The sequence below is a fragment of the Prosopis cineraria genome, unplaced genomic scaffold, assembly GCF_029017545.1.
Source record: "Prosopis cineraria cultivar Desert tree isolate PC_DT_omini unplaced genomic scaffold, ASM2901754v1 PC10, whole genome shotgun sequence".
Lineage (NCBI taxonomy): Eukaryota > Viridiplantae > Streptophyta > Magnoliopsida > Fabales > Fabaceae > Prosopis > Prosopis cineraria.
Genome location: NW_026555341.1, coordinates 12,612,758 through 12,623,110, shown reverse-complemented (window position 1 = coordinate 12,623,110; position 10,353 = coordinate 12,612,758). Strand labels below are relative to the sequence as shown.

The 10,353-nt window shown below is 33.6% G+C and overlaps 1 pseudogene; it reads right to left on the bottom strand.

The window, feature by feature from the left end:
• Positions 1–4,604: 4,604 nt before the first annotated feature.
• On the bottom strand, positions 4,605–7,663 carry LOC129321849 (uncharacterized protein At4g28440-like; annotated as a pseudogene).
• Positions 7,664–10,353: the final 2,690 nt, after the last annotated feature.

Genomic DNA, 10,353 nt, shown 5'->3' with positions numbered 1-10,353 from the left:
TGTGGCCAACATTGTGAAATCTCAATATCATGCTTATAATCCACTTGTCTTTGAAAATCTCTCCAAAAGAGATTTGCACTCTGATAATGTCATCGTGAACCTCAGACACTATGTACGGCAACGAATGACAAATTAAAATAATTTTTAATTAAATAATCATGGGATAATACGTACAAATACTAACGACCAAACAGAACAAGGCTCCAAAGTTATATTAATACGAAACACTAAGCTGTTATCAACAAAATTCACATAAATTAAGAAAATTAATTAAGTTGGTCAATTATTAAAAAAAGAAAGTGTTCATTTCCTAAATCCCCAATGACGGATGCACGTTGGACAAATAGGAAAATATACATAACAAGACCCAAAAGAAATGTATGTACCCCTTAAAAAATTTCTTTGCTCCGTCATTTAAAACAAAAAATTCACTGTCCCCTTACAAAAAATTTCATATAAATTATCCTGACTATAATTATATAAATATTATAAAAATTATAAATTTATTTTAAATATAATTATGCCCCCACTAGCTCTTTTTTTTTTTTATCGGTCACTGAAAATACCCCTAATTTTATAAGCAAGAATACATATGTTCTAACATTTTAAAGTACCACAACAACATATAGGAATAGTTTAGTGAAAACATGACAATATAAGAGACAAAGTAGATTGAAGTACAAAATACTTCCTCTATCCTTAATATAACGTAAAATTTGGGAATTTTTTCTTTAGTATAAAACAAAATTAGAGTAATTAATTTTATTTTTCAATTTCACTCTTGTTTATTTATCATGATTGGAATTCCCCTACAATAATTTATTATTATTATTATTATTAATGGTAAAGAATGGTAAAATTAAAAGTTAACATATGAGGACCATTTCTTAATAGCCTAAAGTTGATTAAATTGTCTCATGTTAAGGTTTAGAGGGAGTAAGAAATATTGAGATATCTTACATTTAAGATAAAAAACAACTATTTAACTAACTATTCCCTCTAGTCCTATTTATAAAATAAATAAATAATTTTTTTTATTTTATTTAAAAGTCACATTATTAAATGTCTGTTACAAATTTTTTCATTTACCTTTTATTAAATGTTGGTGAGAGAAAGTGTGTTTTTAAAATATGTATATTTTAATAAGAATAAAGTTAAAATTTATTAAATTTTTAAAACAAATTAATAAATTTTTAATATTTTTCTTAGTTATAGATTTATGCTAAAACATGTTGAAAGCATGAACGGATAAAGGGGACATGCAAGGGTGGTGGCCCCCATACTACAAATTTTTTTGAAATATTTTAATTTTCATTTGTAAAATATGTGAAAAATTATTTTGGCCTCCCAGTTCTTGTAATGTTTCAGTTTTGGCCCCATATGTTTACTTTAAATTCATTCTTAATTGAAAATAACTTATAAAGAAGATTATATGAATATATTCAAGACCAAAGGAGCATAATGACACACATACACAATTCTCGTAAAGTTGGTAGGGCTAATAATTATGTAAGAGGCGCCACCTTCTCAATCTGACATTACCAATTTGAACTCAAACTCTCATATGACGTGGATCACTCGTCATATTTAGGCTTTAGCACGCTAAATTTATAAATCAATACATTTTATATATTAGTAGTATTATATTATTTTTCTCTTTGTTATAGATATATATCCCACTTCTCATGGTGATCCTAATAATAGTGTCTGTTGAAAGCATGCAGTGTCATTTTTGTTATGAGTGGTACTTTTGGGACAGTTGAAAGCGAATGGGAGTGATGAATATTGATGATAATGCAGAGCTTCGGATTGAACTCATGATGAGTAGGGCCATTCCAAGACTAAGTCTTGGCCAATTATACCTACTCACCCTCCAAAAATCCACTCATGCTTGTGTGTGTGTGAGAGAGAGAGTACAACTAAGCAGGTGTGGTACACAGCACTGATGGCTCAGTCAGTTTTTGTTGAATCTGGAGTCAATGAGCGTACCAACCAAGTTTTCTTTCTTTTTTTTTTTTTAATTTAAATACTTTTGTTCGAGGCACAATAAGGTGCATTACTTGCCATTGGGTACTTTTGTTGGGGGCACAGGGGGTGTATCAAGTCTTCTTACCTCGTGACCATCTGTACTGAAGGCTTGAAGTCACAGGATTTTACCAACGTTTGAAAATTCACACTTGTTTTGAAATAAATGAAATGAAGGGTTGAATTTTTTCCCCTATTTGTAAGCACAAGGAGCAAACTCCTTGTGAGAAGAAATTATCTCCTCCAAAATACTGAAGGCCAACAACGAACTTCTCCCAACTAAGTTGTTATATAACAAACTATGATCCAAACCACTAACTATTTGTTTATGTGGTCAAAACTTTTACCATTCATGCAAGCTTTAATTGGTTCAAAGGATGATAATGTATTTCAATTGCAACCATATGAATAATTAGATTAAGGCACATGACATAGTAAATAGTAGAGCTATGAATTTTTTTAATATATATATATATATATATATATCACCATCATTGGCAGTAACCATTTGATTGAATCAACGATAACTATAGTGCTGCGTAGGACATTCATTGGAAGAGAGGATTTGTAGCATTCATTGAATCCGGATCCTTGTCTGTTTCTAGAAATTGTCATTGTCATCAAATATATGTATTAAGTTTGAAAACCTTAAAACCTGTGTTTAATTGTTCTTCTACTTATTATATTCTAATCACAACTTTACTTATCTGCCAGTTGGCCCCATTTATTTCTTTTTGTATTGCTACGCAATTATTTAAAAAAAATTAAAGTGATGATCAAGTGATTTTTCCTTGCATCACTGCCTATAAATAACAAGCAATTATTGTTAATGCTGACAAAAATTCAAGTCAGCTAGGCAACCTAAAGATGTCCTATAACATTCTCATCATGAGTTTGCATTGAAGATAAGTATGAAGCAAAACCCCTCAAGGACAACTAATTGCTTTGCATGTTTAATTGGGTCCTGAGGTTCCATTTCTGAGGTTGGCGAAGTTGATATTTTGGTCACTAACAAAAGTTGATATTTTGCATTGCAAATCAATTTTATTTCATCCCTACATATATGATGAAAGTTAAAATTTAGAATACTGATATTTTGCATTAACCTTGCCAACTTCAAGGATTTTAAATTTTAGATGATCCTAATCTTTGAATGTTGCACGAGATTTCTATGATAAAAATCTATAATAATGGATCAAAGATAACATTTTCAAAAACATTTTCCTTCTATACTTGGAATAATCATTTGGGTTTTGGATGGCTACTCTTGAATGGTTGTTTCTTTTTTTCTTTTTTTTCTTACTTGGAGGATTACAATAGAGGTGGTCACCAAGTCATGATTTATAGGGACCAAAGGTAACAAGGCATAATTACACTTTGCATGACCTATCAACATATATCTACCAATCAAGTTGATAAGAATTTGATTCATAACCTATAAAGTGTGGGATTAAAATCTCACTATTAATGGAAGACCTTGTAAGTGAGCAATTGTAAATACATTTATAACGTTCTTTATGCCTGGAGCATGCCATAACATTGATAAACTCTTAGAAATCAACTCACCTAAACTTTATATAAAAAAAAAACATAAATTCTAATGAGAGAAATGATATTTAAGTAACAATTACAATTAAGGATACTAAAACAATGAAATTTTAAGAAAAAAAAAGAAAAAAACCCAAATCCTTAGTAGGAAATTAAAATTGTGATTGAGTTTTTTCAATACTCATTTTCCATGATTTTAATTATGAAGAGAATTAAAAATAATTATTTTTAGTACTGAAAACATGGAAAACAAGTATTGGAAACATCTAAAGTAACTACCAAAAATTGAAAACATAAGTATATGAAGAGCACAAAATTTGAAAAATGTGTACTGAAACATGGAAGATGACCGTACAAAAGAAATTCAATGAAAAAAATTAATTGCAAATAAAAACTATATCTTTTTTTGAAATTTCATAATTTTAGAGTCCTTAATAATAACTAATATTCTTAAAAGTTCTTAAATATCATTATTCATGAGCCATAAACATCACACTCATTTTTGTCACTCAGCTCGCACTAGTTTAGGTAAACGGAGTTCAAATTGATAGGCCTTAGCAGAGTGAAACATTGAACCCTGTACCCTAACCTACCATAAAGGGGCTCATGTTCTTGTGTGAATCAGTGGTTTACATTGAGTTCCACTGGTAGGAATGTCTCAAGATGAATCATTGGTTCAGGACATTGGGCAACAACCTGTCTGTCATGCACCATATGCACATGATGTTTTTTAACAAGCATTGTTTATTGGACAAGTTTGTGAATCGAGTTGAGTGACACAAGATTTACGGATCAACTAACCCTTTAAGTACCATAATTCTGTTCATCTGATTAAAGCTTTATTCTGTACTAAATGTCATAGCCAAATGCTTGTTTTGAATCTGTTGTTCTTGCGACATCGAGGATGATCTACCCATTTGTAAGCATTCATCTACTAATTCCAAATGAAGATGCAGTTGCAAAATCAAATCTCAACAACTCCCATCCATATTAGATACGATTATCACAAAATAAACAAACCTTATCTCACTAAAAAAAATTGACTACATAAATTGCACGATACTATTATGCTCCATCAACAACCAAACCTTTGTAGATATATACAGAAAAAACGAAATGGGGGAAAAAGATTTAGGTAAGTGCCACTATACCCATTCTGATGCGTGCTCTTTGAGGAACTCCCACTTGCATTGAGGAAGCGAAGTGATGTGGCAGGCAGCAGATAAATGGGAAAATATTGCGTCAGAAAAAAGGATCATATTAAGTATAGACACTGACCTTCCATAAATTAAGTTCTGATACATATGATTCAGGTATCTAGAAATGAAAATACACAGAATCCAAAAATAAATACTAATAGACACTAAAACAAAAGATAAGATCTGGAAGCCCTTATTTTGTTCCACTAACTGATGTTAACCTGTTTCAGTGGTTCAACCATAAGGATCGATCCACGCAGCTGCAGCAGTATGAAGCATCTCAGTACAACCAGTTTCCCAAATCTCTTTTCCTAAGGAGAATTTTCCATAAGCATGAACAGATGTCCCATGGACAGAAGTAGATTACTGTGCTCGATTTGTCTTATTTCTCATTGGAAGACAGTAGAAATTGAAATTTCACTCCACAACAACATTCACCAGTTCATATTCGATCAAGGATAAGTTGTTATCCTCCTTAACGGTGAAGCTTGCAGGCTCTGCGACTTCAACACGGCCCCACTTGTCCACAGCAAGCCTCATGGATCCTCTGTACATGTCAATTTTAGCATTGCGCAGGGTAACAGTTGAACCTTCTTTCATCGTGTCCACTGAACAAGAGCAACAATGAACATGCAATTTATCAAGAGGATTTCTCCTTTGCAAATCAACATTTAAAAATTACGAGTGCATGGCTTTGTTGAATCAAACAAATTTACAATTTAAACATGATCTGTACATGTATTACAAAATTCTCATTATATGAACCACTGTTGATGTCAAGTACTAGACATGATTGAGTCAAGGACATCATTGATGATTAGTAGTCATCATATTGTGTTTATCTTATAGGATGTAAATATTGGGCTTGCTTGGATAGGGTCAACATTTCAAAAGATTTTGTCATTTATCATTCAAGGCTAGCCCAGGCCCGACTTAGCCAATTGGAAACAAGGTAGTTTTGACTTTACAACTACTGTTTATTGCTTTCTCTTTTGTTCTGTAGCTTTTAACCCATGCCCATATCTCACCAAAAGGTTTCCACCAATCATTTTATGCACTACTCCATCTTCATTAAAAAAAAAAAGAAAACACACGCACATGCCCACAAAAGGGGGGAAAATAAACCCACATCATAAGTCTTGGAGTGAAATTCCCTATTGAAGGGGAAGAAACAACTTTGAACAATTTGGGTTACTTATTCAGATGTGTTCAAAAGGCACCAGATCCTAAATCTATGCCCAAAATGAGACCCGGCTGGTCATTGACTTATTGCATACCAGTACCAGTTTAATAGTTTCTTTCCTGCATTGCTAGTTTGAGCCCATGAGCACCCATGACAGTTTCATGGTCCAATCCAGACTGTTACCCCTCCAGGCGACAGGCCGAACCCGCCAAACCAACCAGGCAGTTTGATCTAAAAACACTGCTTTGCTGCTGATTTTATTTGAAGACAAATAAAAGAATAAAGAGATAAATAAAAATCAAATTTTATATGTCAACCAAGTAACCAAAAAAGTAAAATGTAAAATGATGGATTATTATTACCCAAAAATGAAAAGCACCTGATGGAGTCCAAACTTTCTTGCGGCTCCCCATGTAGGACTTCATCAATATCACAATTTGACTATTGCCAAAAAATTTAATTAACCAAGTTACCCCCCTTCTTATCTATTTCCTTTGTCTTACCGGTGGAACCCTAAAACATAATCATTGCAATGAATGATATAGAACAAATAGAAAATGGTGGATCAGCTTAAAGTCAGAAATCCATTATTGGCTCTTTCTGGACATACAAGTGGAAAACAATTGAAAGGAGAATTGACCAGGGAAAAGGGAAAAAAACAGCGAGCGGTTTCATTCAAATTCCCACAGCAAGCAACTTCCTTGCCTCAAAAAGGTGCCAGGGGAAAGCATCTAGTAGAAGATGCCTTGACTGAGTCATGAAGAAGCAAGGATCCCAACTGGCACGTTGACTTGGTGCATTAGGCATGCCTTTGGATGCCATTAACTTCACTAGCGTTTGACCAATTATATCTTTTGATCCCAAATGACCTAAAATGATTGAAGCCTAGCAACAAAAAAAAAAAGAGGCCAAAATTCCAAATATCACCGGCTTAGTACAACTATGAAGTCCAAGATCTTATGATCTACACTAATATTGGGATCTTTTGAGATTCTATAAGGACTTAAAATTTTCATAACATTAGGATCATAATTCGTAGGTTTGATTGGAATTGTAGGATCATTCGATCATATAGATCTAGACAACCATGGCTAAACCCACTAATCACTAGCGTTGCTGAAATCACACAATTTAGGATTCAAATCATGCATTTATAATGATTCGCTCTTCCAGCAATACAGACCACTGGAATAATTGAAGTACCTAGTCGGTACAAGAATATCATAAAATGTGTATGGATTACACTTTATTAACAACAAATTACTTTCTAATAATGAACATTAGATATCAAATTAAATGTGCAGACTATGCCTACAAAAAATACTTTTAGCAAGAAACATAAGTCATCAATCTAAAATAAAAGAAGGCTCCTTCCTTCCTCCAGATAAATTCCAATAAATAAAATAAGCAGCATTGCAATAACACGCTGCAGTAAGGAAGACTTCAATAGGCAGGACCAAAAAAATTAATACAATGTTATCTATACCTTGGTCATTTCTTGCAGTGAATATGATCATTCCTGTCTCATCACACCACCAAACATTCAGCAATTCGCATCTGACGAGGTTGAGGACCATCAGGACGACCCTTTTGTAGCACCATCTTAGTGCTAACTACCTTCACAGTTAAAGTGTGCCCTTGTGCCCGGGCGAAGTTGGTCAACCTTGGTGAAGACTGGCTTCCTCAACCCTGGTTTTGCTTCTGCCATATTTTTCAACCTAAAAAAACCAAAATCAATTAAAAAAAACAAAAGAAAACAGGGGGACGCACAACCTTTTGGAAGTGGAGGAAAATTAATCAAAAAGAGCAATTTCTTTAAACTAATTTGATCATTTCTAACTTGCTTTCCTTTCATGATTTGCTTGACTTTCTAAATCATTGAATGCATCATTGATCAAATGGTTAAGCTTATAATATTGCCTCTTTTTCATCCCAATACTCCCTATTGTCATGCATCTAATTCTAAGAACAAGAAGTCATTATCATGGAAGTCAAGCAAGTGAAAGTAATCAACGAAGTTTAAAGAAAGTCCCCTTCAAGTTGCAACATAACCCCATCCACATTGTCAAATGAAGCAAGATGGAAGCTAGGAGACCTTATAGCATCTAGCAACATTATCCACCCATAAATATTACATTCACGCCAACATAATCCACAAACTAATGAACTTAGACATCAAGAAAAAATTTCAATTATTTTATTTTCAATGCAGCTGTCATGAGCATCAGGTTCCATATGATATAGGATACTTGAATCCAAGATTAGGAACTCCGTCCCCTTGGCCGAGAAAAATGATAGTTCATCCAGTCCTAATTATAAGACATGTTTTTCACGGTCCTTAATAAATCCCAATTACAAAATGTTTGAAGCATTTATGAATTTCGTTTCCAAATATACTCTTCTTTGGAAGTTGGATTTTTGAATTTATGTGTGGAAAAGAAAGCCCCCACACACCATTTAATACCTTTAATTAAAGGTAATTTTAAAATGTTGTGATAATTTCTGAAAAAAGCAAGACCATCACCTAATTCTAACCACTTTTTAAATCTATATGATTAGGTTAAAAGTGTCCTATAAATAGGACCAAAAGGAGCGCAAAGACTGACAGAAGCAATTATGGAAACCCAATAATGTCTTCCTAATATATACTGGTAATGACGCATAGAGACTAAAACCATAAGAAATGTGGACTTCGACACATACAGGACAAATAGAATCCTTGTGCATTTTGGGGTGTCGTGTTGTGCTATGTCGCATATGTGTTAAACATTGACATAACTCCTTTTGGAAGCACCCATGCCTCATTATAGTTTATAATACTTGCTTGGTCTGTTTTCTTCCTCACAAGTTTCAGTCTAATGAAAATCCAACTTTAGTCATTATTATGGACATTGATGTCAAAGGCACTGGCCTAAGCAACTGAGGCATGAAGGTGAGTCGCTATCTATGACTAATACCTCTATAACATGAGAGGCACCGCCTTCAATCAGTTGCAGTAACGTGAGTGCCAAACTTTATCTATTGTACTTGTTTCAGGGGTGCCTTAGGTGTTCTACTTCTGTGCTTAAAAGCAACAAAAGACTGTCAACTAATAAGCCTGCCCTAAAGTATACTAAAAATAATAACAAAATAAAATAAAAATCACAAAACCCAACGTCCCAACTCCAACGCTAGGACCTCAATCTAGCTTCTAGCATTAGAGATTTAAGAGAATAAGATGATTATTTGGGCCGTATAGTAAACAAACACAAAAATCAAAACTGTTAGGGACCTCAGCTACACTATATCACACATGATCGGCTAAACAAAGAAGCTGATGATTATAGGTTAACCATAGCCATACTATACTCATCGGTTACTTTAGGACCTTGCTTCACTCGGACGTGTGCCTTTCTAACATCACTATTCTCTCGCTTAAGGCGTCTCAAAAATCCAGCGCCTAATGGACTTGTTCTCCTCTGATTATCATGATAAAATCACAAAGAAGAAAAACAAAATCGAGATTGATGGAGTGAACTCGTACTCAACCTCCCAACTAGCCAATGGGGCCAAAAGTTTTCATGTTTCTAGGTAACTAGGAAAGCAACAATGATTATCGAGAATCCAAACTCCACAGTTTTTTGCCCCGTTCCACCGAACTTATTAAAGAATCACTTTTGTTCTTTGGGGAAAAAACCACAGAAAACATTTGGTACGCGAAATTCGTCTCATAACTTGAGCATAGATTAACGAATTCGTATACGAACTGTGATACCAGAAATCAACAATTCTAAAGCAACAGAGCGACTAAAAACCAAATTATTTAAAATTGGAATTTGAACGGTAAAAACAGTGACGTAGCATATCAAGACATGAAAGGAGAAAAGTTAATGACCTCTGCGATGAAGAGCACGGAGTGAGAAACAAAAAAAAATATGAAGAAGGCAATTTGTGAAGCTTGCAGGCGAATAAGTGTGAACCAAAAATGCGTCAGCAAGAAATCAAAGTCTGAAACTCACCTGATACTGCCGATGTGGAGACACTGTTGCCAAATCAAAATGGAAGAGGAGATCTGAACGCGAAAGTGAAAGTGCACAACGAAGCCGCCCAGGTCGACTTTTAAGGAGAGAAAAAGGCAGTGCCGCTTTTCACGGGTAGATTAGTAACCAGGTCCGACCCGCATCGATCTCTGTGTTGATAGTTGATATTTACAAATCACTTTTTTTTTTATGCGAATATAATATTAAAATGATTAAACCCCGCACTTTAGTAAAATTAAGTGTGAAAATAACAGTTATAAATTAATGATAATTAGATTTGATAAATTTTTAAAAAATAAGCTTCAATTATTGATTTAAATAATTATAATTTCATAAATTTAAATTAGAAATAAAATATATAAACTTTAAATGTAACTCA